Source organism: Zerene cesonia, chromosome 16 (assembly GCF_012273895.1).
Source record: "Zerene cesonia ecotype Mississippi chromosome 16, Zerene_cesonia_1.1, whole genome shotgun sequence".
Lineage (NCBI taxonomy): Eukaryota > Metazoa > Arthropoda > Insecta > Lepidoptera > Pieridae > Zerene > Zerene cesonia.
In genome coordinates, this window is record NC_052117.1 from 3,228,422 (window position 1) to 3,248,224 (window position 19,803).

Below are 19,803 nucleotides of genomic sequence, written 5' to 3' on the forward strand. Positions count from 1 at the left end.
ACAAATTTATGTATATTTCATTTAAAGACCTTATTACTAAAGGTTTGAATGCAAAATTTAAATGATGATGGTATCTTTTAAAAATTTTATTTTAAGAATTCATGAAAAGATTGTTAGGTCAGATGTTAATTAGGGCCGAGTGGACTATTTTCAACGTATTCATTAAAATATGCTTGACATAGTTTTTAAAATTTCCACCCTGTTTTCAATGTAGGTTATGAACGGGTTGTTTTTTAATTACAACTGGGAATTGAATGACTTTTAAATTGAACAGAATTCATTGAAGAGACCGATTTATTCAGGGAATATTTTTTATCTGTATACATTTATTTTAGAAGTACTTTTATAAATAGCAATATATTAATTTACTTCTATTATTAAGATGGGCTAATAATACATAATTTTTTTATATTAGATGTATTAATTTTGTAAGTTCATGCATTAACTAGAAGTACATTTATATTTATTACATAGTTATATTATTACATCAGCCAAAAATGCTATATTAAATTAAAGTAACAACCATTTTTCGGCCCATTTAAACTCAAAATTAAAGTTCAACAGTTAATTCGTTACAGTATGGAAAAACTATACACAATACATCTATTTGTGTTATCGATTTGTTTCTGTTATCGTTATTTAGAGTTTATAAGAGTTAGTTATAGTTGTACAGAGAATTATGGCTGATTAATTTTTACTCCTACACTATAATCTTCCTAGCAAGGTTATACAATTTGGTGAGACATCGCTCTATGGGTCCCACAACGTTAAGTGTTCATTAAATTATTGAAAGCAATATCGACAAATTTACTTATATTGTAAGTAAATATATGCAATATTGTATAAGTAGTAATTAATATTTAAAATCGGTTCGTATGTTATAAATAAATACAGATTTTTAATTTACATATGATTTAGATTTCTCGGCTTTCAAATCGTACGTTTTAAAGCTATTTAAACGGAAATAACAACAAACGAAGTATAGAACATTATTTAAATTTCTTGATAATGACTATAATTGTGGGTGTTTCTTAGCAAAAACTAGTTTAATTTTAACGCACGATTGAAGTCCTTGATCTACCTAGTTTGGTATACAATGAAATCATGTAGAAATCATGGGCGTTAAGTTTGTTATTTGAATAAAAATTGGTTAAAGGAAGGATCATATACCCTATATCTTTATATATAAAAATGACAATAATAATGATAATAGACTAAGTGACATAGGCTATATATGTACCACGAGTGAAACCGGGACAAACAGCTAGTATAAGACAAACATTCGTTGATTAATTTTATTCATCTGTTTGCAAGGACGCTAAAGCTGGTGACGATTGTTTCTTTATCAATAGGTATATAGGTATATATCTCATTTAAGTTGCCCGAGCATTTATGTCGTACATTAACAAAGCTTTTACGTCTAAAGCATTGAATTTGTAATCATGTGAAAATATTCTCAGATTAATATATTATATTATTTTATTTTAAATGCCGGTAAAGCTGTGCCTCCCTGTAATTTAGATACATATTAAGTACTAATGTGTTGATGTATATTTTAATGTTTTAATAGTTTTAACAAGAAATTATGTATCTAGTTGCTAAGCCTTTATTTAAATAAATAAATAAATAAATATAACTGTATTATTATACTTGTATGCTGAGCCAGCCCACACTTTGTGTCATTGACGGTCACTTGAGCCGTGAACTGATTACAGCCACTTGTAACTCTGGCAATGAACGATACAAAGGCGATCTCTACTTTATTATATATATTTGATCCACACTTGGTTACAATCAAGTGCGATTTGAGGTTCTTTTAGTTTTATTCAGTTCTTTTATTTTAGTTTATTGGGGAGATCAAAATGTTCAGTGACGAGACACAGTTATATGTCTTTTGCTGAGTTTTTTTGAAAAATTTGAAATAAAGAATTTAAAAGAAAAAAAAATGTGAAAACAACATAAAGTGTTTCTTTAATAACTGGATAGCAAAAAAAAAGCTAATAGAAAATTCTTGTAATAAAAAAAATACATTGTTGTAATTTATACATTAAGACAAAAAAATATATATATGAAGCATGTTAGTTATAAGAATTTTTGAAATTTAAATATATCGATCACGATTACATAAATCGATGCGATAAACGCAACTTTCGCATTGATCTGTATTACGAAAGTCTTCATACAATTGACGTTCAACGGACCGTAATACTATCATACATCAATGCACTTTAAACAGATTTCTCCAGGCTTATATAACGTATGTACAGGACGCCTTGCTAATACGATTATAAGTGTAGTCTAGAGCGCAGCGACGTTGTTCTATGGGTATTTTAGCTTCAACTAAATGCCATACGAAATTTAATTATGTAGCGACGGTTTGTTTTAGGTAAAAGATGAGTCGTGTTTGTTATATACGATACGATAATTATCTGCAAATACATTAAAAATCATATTTTATTTTAAAAGAATAGGAGTATTCTGTTAGACCTGGGTTCATAAAATAATTTATTTAATCATTTATTATTCTGTGAATAATGCTATCCATTTTATACACAAAAATATTGAGCCAATTTCTATCCTAGGTACTGAAAAATTTAGATGAAATTTTGTCTTTGTAATAACACAAGTGATACAACTATTTAATAGTGAGGCCGTAATACTTAAAAAACAATTACACAAGAAAAAGAAAGAAAAATCATGACAATATATATCTTACAGTTCACAGACATGTAGGTACAATGTAGCAAGTTCATATGAAAGTCAATGTTTCAACTATAAATATTATCTCTAGCCAAGTTCAGACAGGAATTGCTTCACTGACTTAAGCCTTCTAGCTTCACTAAGCCGGCTTCTTACAGCGGTGGCTATAATAAGCCAACCTCTTATCCGGAACTCCAAGCAAATTGCATTAAAAATCCAACTCAATGTAAAAGTACAATGCTGTAATAGCAAATACTTTTAAGTATTCTGTCTGCGGGCTTAATGAAAGAACATAATAATTTTTTTATCCTTGCAAAATATTACCTTAGTATTCTTAGTATTTTAATGAATATTTTGAAGGATATGCTCACCGTTACACTTCCAATGACATATAAAAAACCCGGGCATCTTGGGTTCACCTGAACGTTTTAAAATCGTCCGTACAAAATAACAGCATTGTGCGCTCTGTGTTTCAAAGTCAGGTGTCATTCTCGATCCTTAATTCTAAATTATATGTAACGACTAATAAAGTGAGACAATATCTTAACACATCCAACTCATTTTTAAGTGTTATATTATACTTTAGAAAAATATTGTTATTTAAAATTACAGTGTTTCTATGTGTAGCGAATGTTCATTGCTATTAGATACAAGAAGCGTGTAATTGTAAACTATTACGGCAAATTAAACGATCACCAAATTAAATATCAAGCAGTAACTGTCCTCATTTTCTTTTCTTATCGCTATTTCGAAATAAAACTACTCGAATGTTCGCTTTACTGGTTTTACATTACCTTTGCGTTGTCATGTTAACCTTTCGAGATTTACTTATTATCTCGGTATAGCCTGGTTTTATGCGAGGCTTACACAACGGCTTGAGTTTTAAGATTGAATATCTTTTGATAAAGATAAAGTAGGCGCAATGCAAACCTTTAAACCACACCTACTTTTTTGAAAGAACGTAATTTTGATTATAGAAAATTAAATTAGCGATACGTTACGAAATCCCCGAAGAAACCGAATTTTTAAATTAAATAACGTGTTTGTCGTAAATATTGGCCATTGTCTTTTTAATCGATCATTAAACTTACGCCTACCGTTATCAATGCACATTTGTCGTCGAACGAGTTTCTATCTGTTTGTGGAGAATAATTTTCGCTTTCTACAGGAAACGCTTATATTTACAATGACAGGTTTCATATCAACACCGCAAATATAAATTATATGGTGGTTAAGAGTTTTCTAATGATAAACTAAGAAAAATATTACGGAACCCGTTGTGTATGCAATATTTCACGGTTATAATCGAAATATATATAATTACTTTATTTTAAAGCATAAAATTAATGTCTGTTTGTGAAAATACTATCACAAAAATATATAACGGTATCTCGATTGGCATTTTATATTACTAATGATTAGTTCAAGCTAGTTAATTATGTTAATATTAATCAATGGACATTACAAATTTATATATTTATTTTATCATAAAATACAAGCCGCACCTTACAATGTCGGAACAACATTCTTTGAAGGAGTTTATATTTAAGCAGTTATACCACATAAACAAGCCAATGATAGCTCCAGCAAACATCGTAAAGTAAATCTAGACTGCCAATCGACTATCCAATCCTTCGATAAACTTATTTAACTCGAGAGATTGCCTCTCTAAGGCAAACGGTTGTCGACTTAACGATATTTTGAGCCCTCGCTTCTAGAGTGATTTGTAAAGATACTATAGTTAACAGAAACTTCCTTGGCTTCAAACAAAAGACTTATTATTTATGTACGATGTAGTAAATGAAGCAATAACCTGATATATAAGAGAGGTACAATTTGTGTCTTAATTATATTTGTCATTAAAACTTTTGCAAACAAATTAGTCAATTAATGAAGTCTTAAATTGTGTACATCAAATTTCTATAAGAAAGTGATATGTATACCAAAAATTAATCAAAATCATTCTATTTAATAAATAGTGGATCATTTTCAGTACATTGTACAGAACGATAAGTGAATTAAAGCTTTATAAAAATTGGGTTATTTCGTATGAAAAGACTCAGGTACTATAAATTTACACTTATTTAAATTCAGCGGCAGATTACAAACACAAATTGATTTTTTAAACCTGATACAGCGAATAATTATGCAAAGTTGAGACTTGGTAGCTCCTTAATCCCAGGCTTAGGGCTGAGGGTCGATCAAAGAGGAGCAAACAAGAGTACAGAAGCGGAGTAAGGCATGATAGTAGGATTGCCTAAGGCGCCCGGTTCTGAAAGGGCGCCGTATCAAGGCGACAAAGAAACACAATTAATAGAAAACAATTAATAGAACATTAAAAAAAATCAACAGTCTCTCTAGTTTTATACTAAATTTATGTTTAGGAATGAATAACGTATTAACTTACTAATAAATATATAATAATAATAATATAATAACGGTGTGATAAACTCGTTATGTTTCAAAAACTACCATAATTTTTATTCATAAATATAAGAGATAATTATGGTAGTAAAATTACATGAAGTTCATAACGTCATGTTAAAGAATTTAAAATGTTGTAATAGTAAATATTATTATAACATTTTACATTTTTACTAACATTAATATAATATATAACATTTCACTTCTTTAAATAAGGCAAATCTAAAGTATTATTCATTTACACATTTTATTATTATTTCAATACGAAATATTAAATATTAATACAGGGTAGGGCGCCGACGTTTGTAAAGCCAGCACTGATGAGAACATCCCTTTGGTTAATATATAATGAAGCTTCATTTTGTACCTCTATTTACATTAATTTAGCAGATGTGTAAACGTTTTCGGTAAGGGAATAGTAATTTGTGAGAAATTTCCTCTCTTTGTGATAACATTTTGACGGGAAAATTCGAATGGTTTTTGAAAATATTATTACATAGAGCGTACCTATTGGTATTATTTGATATTTTTAGAGTAAATTAATAACATTCCAATTATAAATAAATAGAAAGCCGTCGGATTTGATAAACGCACTAGAAAATTTCTTTTGTAATTATCACCTCCGTTTTATCCAATTTTTTTAATTTTTTTACAAACGGTATTAGTGCATTAACCGCGAAATAAAAAGTTGAAAACGAAGAAATACAACCAACAATGAATACAGAACTTCATTTACTATGTTCATCAGCACTTTTGTTTGAAAGATGATATTTTTACCTTGTAATAGTATGCCATTAGTATTACAAGAGTACTACCAGAAACTATCCAACTTTATCGATACGTAGGTACACATGTGAATTCCGATATAATTTAGTTTATTAGCGTAACAACTTCACTTATTCTTACGGAACGTGACTCTGAGATATCAGTGACCGAAAAAGAAAATTAGGTTGTATTATATTGATGTGACTTAAAAGAAAGCTTGGCTATAACTGCTGATGGTACATAGGTATATAATAACATGTATATATTTTATATATTATGTCGTACACATTTGTTTTTGTAGCATATTGGATTCGATTAATCTTGGCTTAAATGGCTATTGTTCGAGGCACGATAAAATAAAGAACAACAAGCTGATATTACGACATTCATTAATAAAAATACAAAAATCGCTTCTAAGTTTTTAACACTTTATTTATGCTAGATAACAAAATAAATAACACAGTCAAACATCAAAAGGAATAGGTAGAGATATACCAGATTACTGAATAGTTGTATCACTCAATGTAAATATAATTTATTTGAAAACAAACGACCATTTGAATTTATGTATTGTTTCTATTTGATGAAGGTCAATCTCACTGTCATACTACATTACAATACTAATCTTTCGTTTAGGAATCAAACTTCCAGGTACGACAAGCACATAATACTCGTTTATTCTAATTCACTCTAAATGAGAACAAGCGAGAATGTGAAATTAATCTCAAACAAATAAACACCAGCATTATTTTTTTTGTTTTATAAAAAAGAGAAACATATCCGAGTATGGCGTAATCTTCACCTCTGTCCCCATAAGTAATTACAAATTGTAGTAAATATTTGACAATTATTGTAATTTGTTTTTGAAAATAATGCTACAGAAGCCACGAATAGATTCTATACCTATCTACACTAAACAGGCCAAGTACCGCAGGATTTTCCACGTAATTAAACAGAGCAAAAGATCACAGAAGCAGTGGACGAGTAAGCGAGGCGGTTTGATTGTAGCAATTTGTCTGTTCGGTCTGCAGCCGCCACAGCCAAAACAGCCAGAGAGCAAGCGGTGAGAATATAATTGAACCTTTTGTTTTGGAAACTAGTTTTGTATGTAACTCTACTATCAAAATAAAAGAAAAAATCAATAAAGTTTAAAATTATACAATTTTGGGAATTTTAAGTTCCATTTGTGTTTTCGCTTCTGTTTATACTCAAGTCGTAAGTTGGAAATGTATTAAGAAAAAAGAATTCTATTAAGAAGTACGAAAAAAGCATTACATAAGATTAAAAAATTTAAACGATGTTAAACTCGTCGCTCACAGCCTTGCACATTGTCTCCAAAACTAATACAATCGAACGCAACCGCGCGCTGTTTGCGAACTCATTTGCACATATCCCTGTAGTTTCTCACATTGTTATTTACAGGCGTAGGTAATTTTACGTATAGTAGAGATTTACACTTAAAATTAATATACTTTTCTTATAAAAAGTGAAGTCCCATGTCCCCTACTGGGGTATAGGGCAGATGATATACATCTGTTTCACTGATCGATTTTTTTATGGACAAGTAGGTGATCAGCCTTCTGTGTCCAGCCAGACCAAGAAGTATTTTCTTTTTGTGCGTCCCTACCGGGAATTGAACCCAGGACCCCTCGGTTTCAGGCTCACGCGATAACCACTGAACCTTGGTTAAGTGGTTAACGCGGCGGTATTGAAACAAGGAGGCGGCTTTTCTTATACGAAATATACTATCAATTACTTCTGCGTGGAACAATTAGTAGCAATACAACATTATATAATAAAAAATGTATCGGAAGCTGTTATAGGTACTATTTACTTATATTTTTTATATAATTCATAAGATTATAATAGCGAAAGAAAGGTACGACATGAACAGTTTAAAATATTTCATGATAACTTTTAAATGTAAGATTTTTCTCAGAACTTCTTATACTTCTCGTCAAAGTAAAAAATGAATGTTAAGGGCTCGGCTATTATCCCCCTACATTTGTTGGTTTAATGACGATAATTGGAGCACCGAATGGTGCCCACGTTTCTAACGTTCTTCAACATTTTCTCAAATAAAAAATATTGCGCTATTAAGATAAGAGAAGAGTTAACAAATCTATTCAATGGGTATGTATTCAACTTAAAATGTAACTAAGGAAGATACATATTTAATATTCAACATAGATACTCGAATTTGTAAATGCAATTTAATCTAACTTTTATAATTTTTGTATTGTAAAATTACATTGGTATGGTAAATGATCTGAACAAATATTTAAAATAAAAACCTGGAGTACTATTTATGTAATTAATATTTGTCGCCATTTTATTCTACTCCTGAATAATTCGAGAACTTCTATTCATAGAATGCGGTGTTTAAAGTATTTAAAATATGCAAGAACACGATAAAATTTATTCTCTAGATTCCCGTTTCAGCTTTCAAACATTAAAATCCATTGAAATCTCTCAAAGTTTCGGCTGGAATAGTTCCTCCGATACCGAGTTTTCGGAATAACTGAAACCATAATTTATGCAAATGTGAACCTTATCTAAGAGGAATAAGACATTCGATGGCTCAACCAGTGAAATACCGGCGAATTACCATATTTTCAACTTTACTAGCTTTGAATAAAGATCATTATTAAATGAAAAGTAAAGTTACTCTGAGAGAATACCATAGAATCAGTTGGGGACAATGCTGGAACCATTTACGAACCGTTTTATTGAGCTAGAAGTATTCAATGAACGCTATGTATTGCATTTCGGTTTCAAATAGGGTTTGAATTTGGAAGGAAATTTTAAAGATGTCTTAGTTTATAACTGATTTTTCACTTCAGTACTTTTAAAAGAAATATGAGAAATGAAAAAGAAAAATCTATTTCTATCCCGAATACATTTCAATATTATGTAATAAAATGACAATTATAGTATATATCCATAATCTGTGTTAATGACCGTATTTAATTTAAGAATGATACAAACTACCGATACTTATTTTATTACTTATGAGAAAATAGAGATAACTTGATCCAGTATCTAGATAATTCCCAGTTCAAACACGTTTAGTAGGTACAGTTTCACACAAATTTAAGCGACATTTGTTACGCATGTGTTAGTTAAATTGCAAAGTGGATTAAGTAGCGGTTTTGGCCCAATTTATGTCTACTGCGAATCGAAGATAAGAAGCAATTTAGACAATTACCGCTCGATTAAACGTACCCAGTGGAAACAAACTGAATTGCTTGTGGGACCGAGATGTAAAATCTTGTGATGTTAAATTATACTTCTCGAATCTGATCGAATATATTCCAATAATGTTTCTCTTTTATTTAAACGCGTATACGGTTACAAATCGTATATTAGTAGAATATTTTTGTAAACTTAAAATGAGTCAAATGTAGAGTATATTAATAATATTGCATGGAATTTTCGATTTTCCAGAATTTTCTTAAGCCAAGAGTACGATGCTTCCAATTAACAAAATGTTTATTGTATCTTTTAAATACTTTTTCGAAATGTCTATATACCCCGTGCAAACCGCATGGTGTATATTTTGCAAAGGTAGAATGAAACTGTATAATGTTATGCGAACATATGAATATATTAAATGCATATTCACATTGCATTCATTAACATTAACATTCCAACAATCTTCACGGATTACGAACTTAATTAAAAGTAACACGGGTGTGAAGTTGAGACAATTAAACATGCTGCGTTTTGCTTAAATATTTTTTCTCGTGGTATTTCATTTTTGCAGCGTATTTGCAGTTTATTCATTTTAAATACATTTTTGATACAGTAACTTATATATTTAAGTCGAAGAAATAAATAGATATGCATTATATCTACACGTTATAGATAATACAATAACTTTACATATAATTTACTATATGAAAGGGTGAGATTCCAGTATTTATAGTTTCAATCAAAGGTTAATACGAATGCTGTTAACTCACACCATGAATAAGAATCATTTCGATACACACACTAATAAATACAAAACAAGTTTTTAAATTGTTTCGCTTACATAAGGGTTTAGATTTATTAAAATACGCAGATATTCGTTATTGAAGCCTTAACTTCTTTTAAAACGTTTTAATACCTTTCTCCTATTCAATGATATTGTATATACGATATTTATAGGCAATCGTTTATGAGTCATTGCGATTGTTCTCCCACGAACAGTCAAGTGATATGACAAACGGCGATTAATGTATAGGTCGTAGATTAGTGTTTAGATAGACACATTTCAAAAGTATAAAGGATATTATTATAGATAGCTGTAGAGTTCCTGTATTGCGCCAGTGATAGTTATCCGTTAATGTGAATATATAAATATATGTGTGGGATTATGATATTTACAGTTAAGTATTCTTTTTATGTGAGATATTCCTTACAATTTCTCAATCAATTATTGTATTGCGTGGTGCAATGCACCTACTTACCTACTTTTTATCCTTTCTTTCAGGTTGTCTGAGAGAGATCTCTTATAGCGATAAGACCGCCCTTTGTACATTTTAGACCTTCTGTCTCTTATAATTGTTTGATTTATGGTGTACAATATTACTTTTCATTCATTAAATTCAGTATGACAGTATACTAGTAATATATTATATGTAGCATATGAGTTGTCGTATGCAGCTCAGAGTAAATATATTAATTTAATTCGACCTATTTTAATAGTAAATATATATACTTCTTTCGTCATAACCGAATAATAAAACGTTATATTCATAGCGAAAGCAAATTTAATAGTTTCGCAATAACCACTCTACGAGTAAGTCTAAACACTTCATACTAGCAACTTCATAGTACACACAAAGTATTAATGGTTAAATTGACTGGCCATACAAAATGTAAAGATCAAAAGTCTTCCCTTCCTGTATATAAATCAGAGCGTTAACTGCTGTCAGTCGACGCAACATCTTCCATAAATCAGTATTAAAACAAAGGCACAATATCTCTTCTTTGACCCGGGCGTCGAAGTTTTTAAATTATACGAAATGTTATTTTCCACTAAATTTTGTATGAAAACACATTTTCACATTTTTAAATATATATAAACATATGAAGGCTAGTTCCTTTTATACTGTAGGTGCCTACGACATAATATAAACATCATTAACATTATTTCGCTAGATTATTCAAAAGTTCATTAATTACTACATTTATCTGATACTATACAAACGAATAATATTTTACCAATACAAAATATGGTGGATATATTATATTACTGTTAAATACGTACACATTTAACATTTTAAATAGACCCCGACTTTCGAAATATACTGTAATAAAATTGTTTAAAACTAATTAAACTAGATATACCAACGTCTACAACAGCTATCAATTTCGATTATTTTAAAGGAAAATTCAACCAAGATTGTTATCTGCTAGTTGTTGTTTCGACAATGGCCCGCATGTCGTAACTTAATCAGTGAAATTGTCCACGCTAATCCCCACGTTATCTTTATATTGTCCTGACCCACTTACAATTTCATCGGCCACGTGTTTTTGTGTACGATACCGCTTTGTTTTGTCAATACAGACTTTCGTTATAAGTGGCTCACCGCATTATCTTGGGATATATTCTTTGTTTATATAAACTATACTTATAAAGTGATTAATCAAGTATTTTTTTGGATTATTCATGCTTTTCATCAAGTTTTAATAAATACTTGTTTTATGATATTCAATATACAGATGAAGAATTGTGAAAACAGAAAAATAACATATTAAAAGTCGTTACATAAAAATAAATAATTTACACTACGTAAGAAAGTATAAACAGGAAATGCTCATGTGAAAGTTGCTAGTATTTCAATTATATCGTTCATACTATTATATAATATTTTATATGAATTATTTGTATTCTAAACGGCTACCTAATGAATGCCAATTAATAAACATCATTAATATTAATAGATTATGTAAATTATTTAATTTCGTTCTTATAGGTATATATAAAAAATCCACTGTGAGAGTTTCGTGAATATATTTTTGTTATAATTTTGCTTTTCAGTTGGATTGTTGTGCGCATTCTTATCATTAAAACGAATATCCATACATTAAAATATACAATTTCCGGAGGTAATCTATCCTGAACCGACTTCCAAATAATAGCTGCCTCTGGCATGTGAATCAATGTATAATATCTACTGAATGTGTACCAATAATACAAGCTACATGATCCTCCTTCCATACTAAAATCCTCAACCCCATTTGTTTCATTAGAAAGATACGCAACGTGTACGTATGTGGGTAAGTAATTTTCATCTATATATTATGTCAGAATGATAGAAAGTGGTGCGATCTGAACTGAAATGAATCCACAAGTCGTCGATAAAGAAACATGATGACTTCTTTCATTTTCATATTAAATCGATAAAAACAGTAAGACTCCGTACAGTGAGTACGATAATCGACACCCTTTTGTAATCGGTCCCTCGCAGGGACGTCTTTATTCACAGAACATAAAGTGCGCCGGGTCATTGCTTCAGGGAAATGTTTTCATTTACTCTAACATCTATCTTACTGATAGTTTTCATCGCAGTGATTTTTGCCTAGGAGAAGTGGTGATATCGATTCTTTATATATCTCTGTATATCGAATCTTTATGTGTAAAATGATAGTTGCAAATACTTTACGTAAATGTATAATTTACAATATTTAGTACTTTTCCATATTGTATACAATTTATTACTATAGTATGAGCTAGTTTCTCTCACATTCATTGAATTATCAATCTCTAGAAATTTTACGAAATATCAATCAAATTGCGAAAAGATATTATTTGCAATTATTTTGCTATACATGTATACATTTCAGCGATTATTATATTCGGTTGCCGCTATAGCAACAAATAATAAAAAATAAATGGAATTAGTAAACAGTTGGCACGGTAATAAATTTATTTGCAGGTGTTATATAACAAAAAAATTACAGAATCCGACCTATTCCTAGTCGGTCTAGCGAAAATAAATGTCGCTAGACCGACTAGCAATAGGTCGATTTTTATATTAAAATTAAAGGACTATTTTATTTGATGAAGTAAACCGAAATAAACAACAGGATAGATAATATATGTATACGTATTTCGAATAAATCTATTTTATCAATTATGTGGTTAAATGGGGCGTATAATAATTTTTATCCCCATTACTTACAATAATTGTTAGCAATAATATTTTCCAGAACACCCCTGCCATTGACTAGAAAAACACTTTATTTCCATTTCCTGTATAAGATGTACAGTGGGATTCATTATCAACCCTCGACAAATCCCCAAATCTTAAGGGTAACCTGTATGGAGTCACAATATGACGTATTAGACTGCGGAAAAAGAGAAGAAAACCAGACAAATTGTTATGAGTAAAAATTGTGGTATTATGTGATGCAATATCATAGACTTTTAATAGAAATATTCCAGAAGATTATGAAGTTAATTGGCTGCAATTAATTAAAAAGAAAAATAGCTTTTACGTGAGTAATGTTTTTATTGTTTGTTTTATTTTGATCGTTATAAATTAATATTAGAATTGTTTTCAAATGATAAAATTATTAGGTTTTTTGGGCAAAAGGATATGCATTCTACACAATAGCTTACCAGAAGTACATGTACACGCACTATACTTCTAGGAAAAACGTACAAATCTGAAGTGTTTTTATTCCTAATGGAAGGGATGTCTCCCCAAAGCGATGCCCGTCTACGAGACGCGTGGGTTAAAGCTACCGTAAACAGGCTTTGAGCTCAATAGCCTTATAAGTACAAATTTGTTTTCGGCTCCGCTGACTTAATGAAACGCCCTTGATGCTCGTTTTTATCTCAATTGCAGTCCCTTTGATGTCCCTTGCGGTATGCATTTTATTCAATAAACCGCATCTTATTATGCTGAAATATTTTATGATGGCAGATGCCTTTCCACTTTTTCAGTCTATGATTTTTAAAATAGAAATTCGAATAGTTTCAGGTTTGCTTTAGTATGGAAATTAACACACCTTTTTATTTATTGAGGTAATTTATACGAAGTTATCATATAATAATAATTAACATATACAGATTAACATTACGATCTATACCGTTTTCACTGTTGCACCGGACGAAATGTGTATTTTTCAGTCAAAATATTTGTATTTACACAATTAAAATTTTAAGAATGCAGGTAATTAAGAAAAAATAGCTCTTTCGATAATTAAGGTAACATATGTTTATTGTCGCTTAACAAGGTTATTAAAACAGTCAACATAAACGGAATTGTTCTGAGACGTGGGGTCGAAACATCGCAGTAAAACAAAAGAATTTATGATACTATATAATCCCGCGTCCATCGCCGAGGAAGGATGGAGAAATCTAGATCAGATATTATTAGCTGTTCCTTCCTCGTTGAATGTAATGTTATTTCTCATAACCTATAAGTCAAGCGGCGATCGTTAAATCATACATTAATCTAGTTAACGATTGTTATCTATCTGAGATGCGACCATAGTACATAAAGTGTTCGTTCCTATAAAAGTAGGTCAAATATTTGTCATAAAAGTTCATCATGTCGAATTCATAGAGCAAAATATCGATTTCCCTGTTTTTTACTAATTTAATTTGAAATAGTATAATGGCTATAAACAGATAATTGAAAACAGAAATTTGGAATCTCGAAACCGGGAAGGAACATATTGTAAGAATACTGGCATGTCAAAGGATACGAAAAGTATGACGACATTTGACATATGTCAAACCGCACTTTTCCGGCGTGGTGGATTATAGTCTGAACTCTAATACGAGGCCACTGTCTGAGGCTGATGATGAAATTCGATATACATTAAAAAACTATCATATTTTGTGAATTAATTCAGAAGTTCGTTCTATCAACCTTGATACGTCAAAAAACAAAAAAAAAATATAATAAAATGCCATGAATGAAAAATTAAAAAAAAATATAACTACAAAAGTTTAATTCATTCAATTCACATTTAATCTTTTGCGCAGATTACTAAACAAAACAGTTATTTGACCGAAGGGAATACATTCAGCACTCACGCGACATTCTAAACGGCAGACTTGTAAAATATTTACTTACAAACATTTTTTGTAACAAAATACCGCACCTGTCCCGTTATTTGCATTCGTAGTATTTGAATATTGTGCCCTTTGCATTTTTTAAATATATTGTACTCTTTTGTATGGGCTTTTAACCACGGGTACTAAAAGCATGAAAAGAAAACTTTTGCATACTTTAAAATATTGAATACTTTTACCTACTTCTATATTATACGTCTTTAAGTAAGTCGCATAATTTGATTAACATCCTTGAAGAGACGAGTGTACTTAATATATAGTGTAGTAGTAGATAATGAGACATATATGATAGTGTTCAATGTATGTTATAGTGTTTAATGATCCGTTTGTTTAACTAATTAAATTTTTATAAAATGACAGAGAGTTTAAATCTTAAAAATATAATCCATAGTACTAGGATGTATAATGCTGTTATAAATTAGAAGAGCATTAACAAATGAAATTTCATACGATCGGATTAAAAATGTACAGAGAAAAATGCATTATTTATCCAGGCATCTCTAAGAAACTAGAGCAATATTTGTATGCCGGGTTATGTGCTCGTAAAACTGCGAAGGGTGGAACTAGCAAGGAGTTTTTGCATTTTTCAAGACCATACGATTCTGTTTTAGTCGAAGTGCAAGCCGTTACTTTAGACTATTACTATTTACTTCCATATGTTGGCATCGCATCCTGGAAAGAAACTGAATTTTAATAAACTTCTCGTAACAGTGTTATGGAAATATCTCAGTTCTTTACCGTTATTAAAATTTATATAACGACCTCTTTATATAAGTAGGATACATATTGTCATGTTTTTATTAGGCAAATTTTTTTCTTCATTAATAAAATTCCATAGAATAGATATGGAATTTTATTTCATTCAAATTACACGATATAGGCAATTGAATCAAATTCATTGAACTCAATATGTGTCAATCTTATAATGTCCTTGTAGTGACTATTGTGTTTCATGAATGGTTAATTTTTGGTTCGTACGGCATGTGGTACGGCCTTGTGTTTTATGGCTCTAACCAATTACGTTATTACGAAATTGTTACTTGTATGCCATACATCAACTACATATAATATTTTCCCTTTTACGTTTAAGAACTATTTATGAAAATAATGATGTTTACATCCTTTGTTTGTTGGTGTAGCTGCTTACAAGTCAAATAAAAAAACAATAGGAACAAATAAGAAACCAGATTTTGACTATATATCACATCAATTGGAACGCAAGTATGAACAATGAATTTTACACAAAATTTTACACACCATTGAAGTTTATTTTTTACACCCTAAATTAGGTAAATTAATTTCCAGATAACTATGTAAAGTTAGAGATGATACAACATTACTTTGAGGCCATTAACATAATATTAAATGAGAACACAAATCAACTACATTAACGCGTGCAATAAAGTTTAACGTTTATATTAAAACAAATATGCAACATAAATAACGGGTTAATTTATGCCGTAGAACCGAAATGTATTGCCCCCAAAATATTTGTCTGTCGCGGCATACGTGTTTCTGGCAACCGGCCAAACGGATCACTTTCGCCAAACTAGACGAATAAAATATTACATACAAGCATCAGTTGAATTCATAAGGTGTGTGACTCATTACAAAGGTTAGAGACAGCTAAGCGTCTTACAAATACAAAATAATTTAATATTTAGATGGATACTCGACAAACTTTTTCTGTAGTAGATACAAAGCAAGTCAATTTTATAAATAAAACTGTAATGATCTTTTTGTATTGTTTTAGATAAGCTTTAATCACTGTTTCGCTGAAGACTTGTAGAGGGCATTTAATTTTGTTTTGAATGCTTGAAGAGGTTATTTTGACTTGTATTAAAACGTGATTCGCCACTTTCGTCTCACTTTTTACTCACGACTCTCAGAATGAACGCGATAGCTCGCTAAGTGAAAAGTGGAGCCTATGCAGTTCAATCGCTCTGTTTGTAATTGTGTAATTTTTCATAACACATAGATTAACATAAGGGCGATTTCAAATATGAGCGGTGCGGTTGCTCCGTCCAAAGCTTTCTTAATATGCTCTGTGGGAGAGCATCATTATAATCGCGTTTGTAACAGAGTAATTGTACACAGGAATTTGGACAATTTTCAATTAAATAATTTCATTCATTTATTTATTTTGGATGACCTGTCTTCTTAAGTTCACAGATTAAATAATTCTGCTTACATAATAACCAGAGGAAAGGAAAATATTTTAAAAGGTTCACGTCATTTAAAAAGAATTGATCGTATAACGTAACCGTACATTTAATGTAACCCATCAAAATGTCAGCTTAAGTAATAGCACAGAATATAGATAGTAATAGCGAAGTTCTCCGAATAACATCGTTGGTTTAAATAAAATGTTACGCAACTGCAACGGTGTGTAGGGTTGCAATAAAAGAAAATTAATGCATGATTTCGTTTTGACGACTACAATATGACTAAAACAGCTTTTTTTTGTTGTGTTCCATAGAGATAACAGATTACACGCTGGATGTGACATAATAACGCCTTTCCTTTGTATTTTAAGCATTCAATATTATCTTATGTTTGACTACATGTAACAGTAAAGTCATAATCACGTCAAATAAGAAGGGTGAACGAACTCTTATTACAATCACGTAGATATATTGTTTACGCAAAACAAACTTAGACTGTTTGTTGTAAATTGCTATGGCATTGTGTGAAAAGTTTGGAGCGGTACAGTTGTTAAGGAAGGAAGTTAAATTGCTGTAGCGATCGTGCAAGAATTCAACTCGTTTGACGTGATAATTAGTACTGTTAAGTGTGAATGTTCAGAGTAATTATAGATACTGAAATGATGCAGTCAAGGATTATGTAAATTATAAGTGTAAAAAGATTATATAGCGCGTATTGAATAATGGGTTGTCAGTTATAAAGTTATAAAAACGCCTCTTATTGAGGATTAAATGCAGCCTTTAAACAGCAAGATAAAAGGCCTGATGTAAAAAGTATATAAAACATTATATAGTATAAATAAAGAGGGTTAAGATAGGGCTTTTTTTTGATACGCAGTCTGAATTGATTTTGAGTCTGGATAGATTAATAATTTAGGAGTATGTTGCATAAAATAAAAAGTTTTGTTAATGAAAAATATGCAATACCATTCAATTCAGTCATGTGTGGAATGTAAATGTAAATAATAAAATATATTATCAGACATAATCTAAAACCAAGATATAGGAAGTTCAACTCTTAGTTGCACGAATAGTATCTTATATCCATGTAATTTGTAAATATTTATCCAAAATATGACTCAATTTGTATTTATCTTGACCTCAATTTTTACGTCCACTTATCACATTGGGCTTGTACCGACATTCGCATATAAATATTTACGATTTGAGTGCAAGGCCGAGCCGCGGCGTGTGTGACATACGACACCCGGTCTAAGAGATTAATGTCCTGACATAAGAGCTAGGTATTATTAATTATTAGATAATAGTGTTTATAGACCGAGATGTGGCTGAAAATTGTTATATTATGCAATTTTTATTAAGAATATAGGTTTTTGAACAATTTGTTTAGTCTCCTTCTCAATTTTATCACTACCTTATCTACTATATGTTTAGCGGTAAAACAAACATTGTAGTTTAAGTAAATTGTTTTATCATCTTACATTTTCTGAAAATAAAACCGACACTTTTGTCTTCTAATATTTATTTATTAGATTATCGTGGCAGATGCTCAAATCAAATTTTAATTTCATTATATCGTTAATTACATCAAGTAACAAAGTAAGCTTGTTGCGTTATAAAGAGGCAAAATTTCCGTCTACATTATATTTTTGCAAAATTCTATTAATTGATTGGATTCTATACACATATTCATCGTTTATTTGTTTCATATTGCTACTGAGTCTCTAGGTAGAGGATCTATTGCAATTTCTATAGAGCGTAAATATAAGACTAAGGTACGATTTATGGTGCTGGCAAGGCGCCTGGTGGAATCCTTGTAGTCACTTGGGGTTATAGCATACATAAACTACGGCAAGTATTTGTACTACGTCTAACTGGACATCATAAAGTTAACGCATGTGGCTTTCATCGCCATACAAACATGTATTAAATTTATATGTCATAGATATATATTTATTTATTTATAAGCAGTGGTGGCTCAGTAAGCAGTGGTGGCTCAGTGATGAGAACCTCGGACTTCAAAATCGATAAGTCAGGGTTCGAGACCGGGCGAGCGCGCAGGAAATAAATTGATTTTTCAATTTATCTGCGCATGTAGATAACATCACCACTGCTTAAAACGGTGAAGGAAAACATCGTGAGGAAACCGGCATGTCCGAGAATCAAAAAGTTCGACGACATGTGATATCTGCCAACCCGCACTTGGCCAGCGTGGTGGATTATGGCCTGAACCCTCATAGGAGGCCTGTGTCCCTGCAGTGGGAACATATAAGGGCTGATGATGATGAGATATATATTTTAAACATGTTTATAGATTTTCGTTTGTTTATATTTTGTTTCCGTATATCTAATGCTGTTTTTATTATTTTCATCAGCTTGAAGCCAAGTTTGAAGAATTTATCTTAATATAGAAGGACAAAAGTTATTGCGTCCTCTCGAACTATAAGAATATAATTGTATAAGAATAATATTGAAATATAATAAGCAATTGCTATAAATACTACATCATATGCGATCAATTAACAATGTTATGTTTTTATAAAAAAAAAAAAATAGTTTTGTCTTATATATGCAAGAGCTGTAGATATAAAATCTTGTATGTGGTAGTCGAGCACGCTTCGGCACGAATTGGGCCAGCTCGCACCGGGGAAGTACCACACCCCCACA

The 19,803-nt window shown here is 30.6% G+C and overlaps 1 protein-coding gene across 13 annotated transcripts in view; it reads right to left on the reverse strand.

Annotated features, from left to right (window-relative positions):
• LOC119832992 (protein sprint) overlaps positions 1-19,803 on the reverse strand; it is a 162,629-nt gene that overhangs the window by 28,803 nt on the left and 114,023 nt on the right. The gene's annotated exons all lie outside the window — the stretch shown is intronic.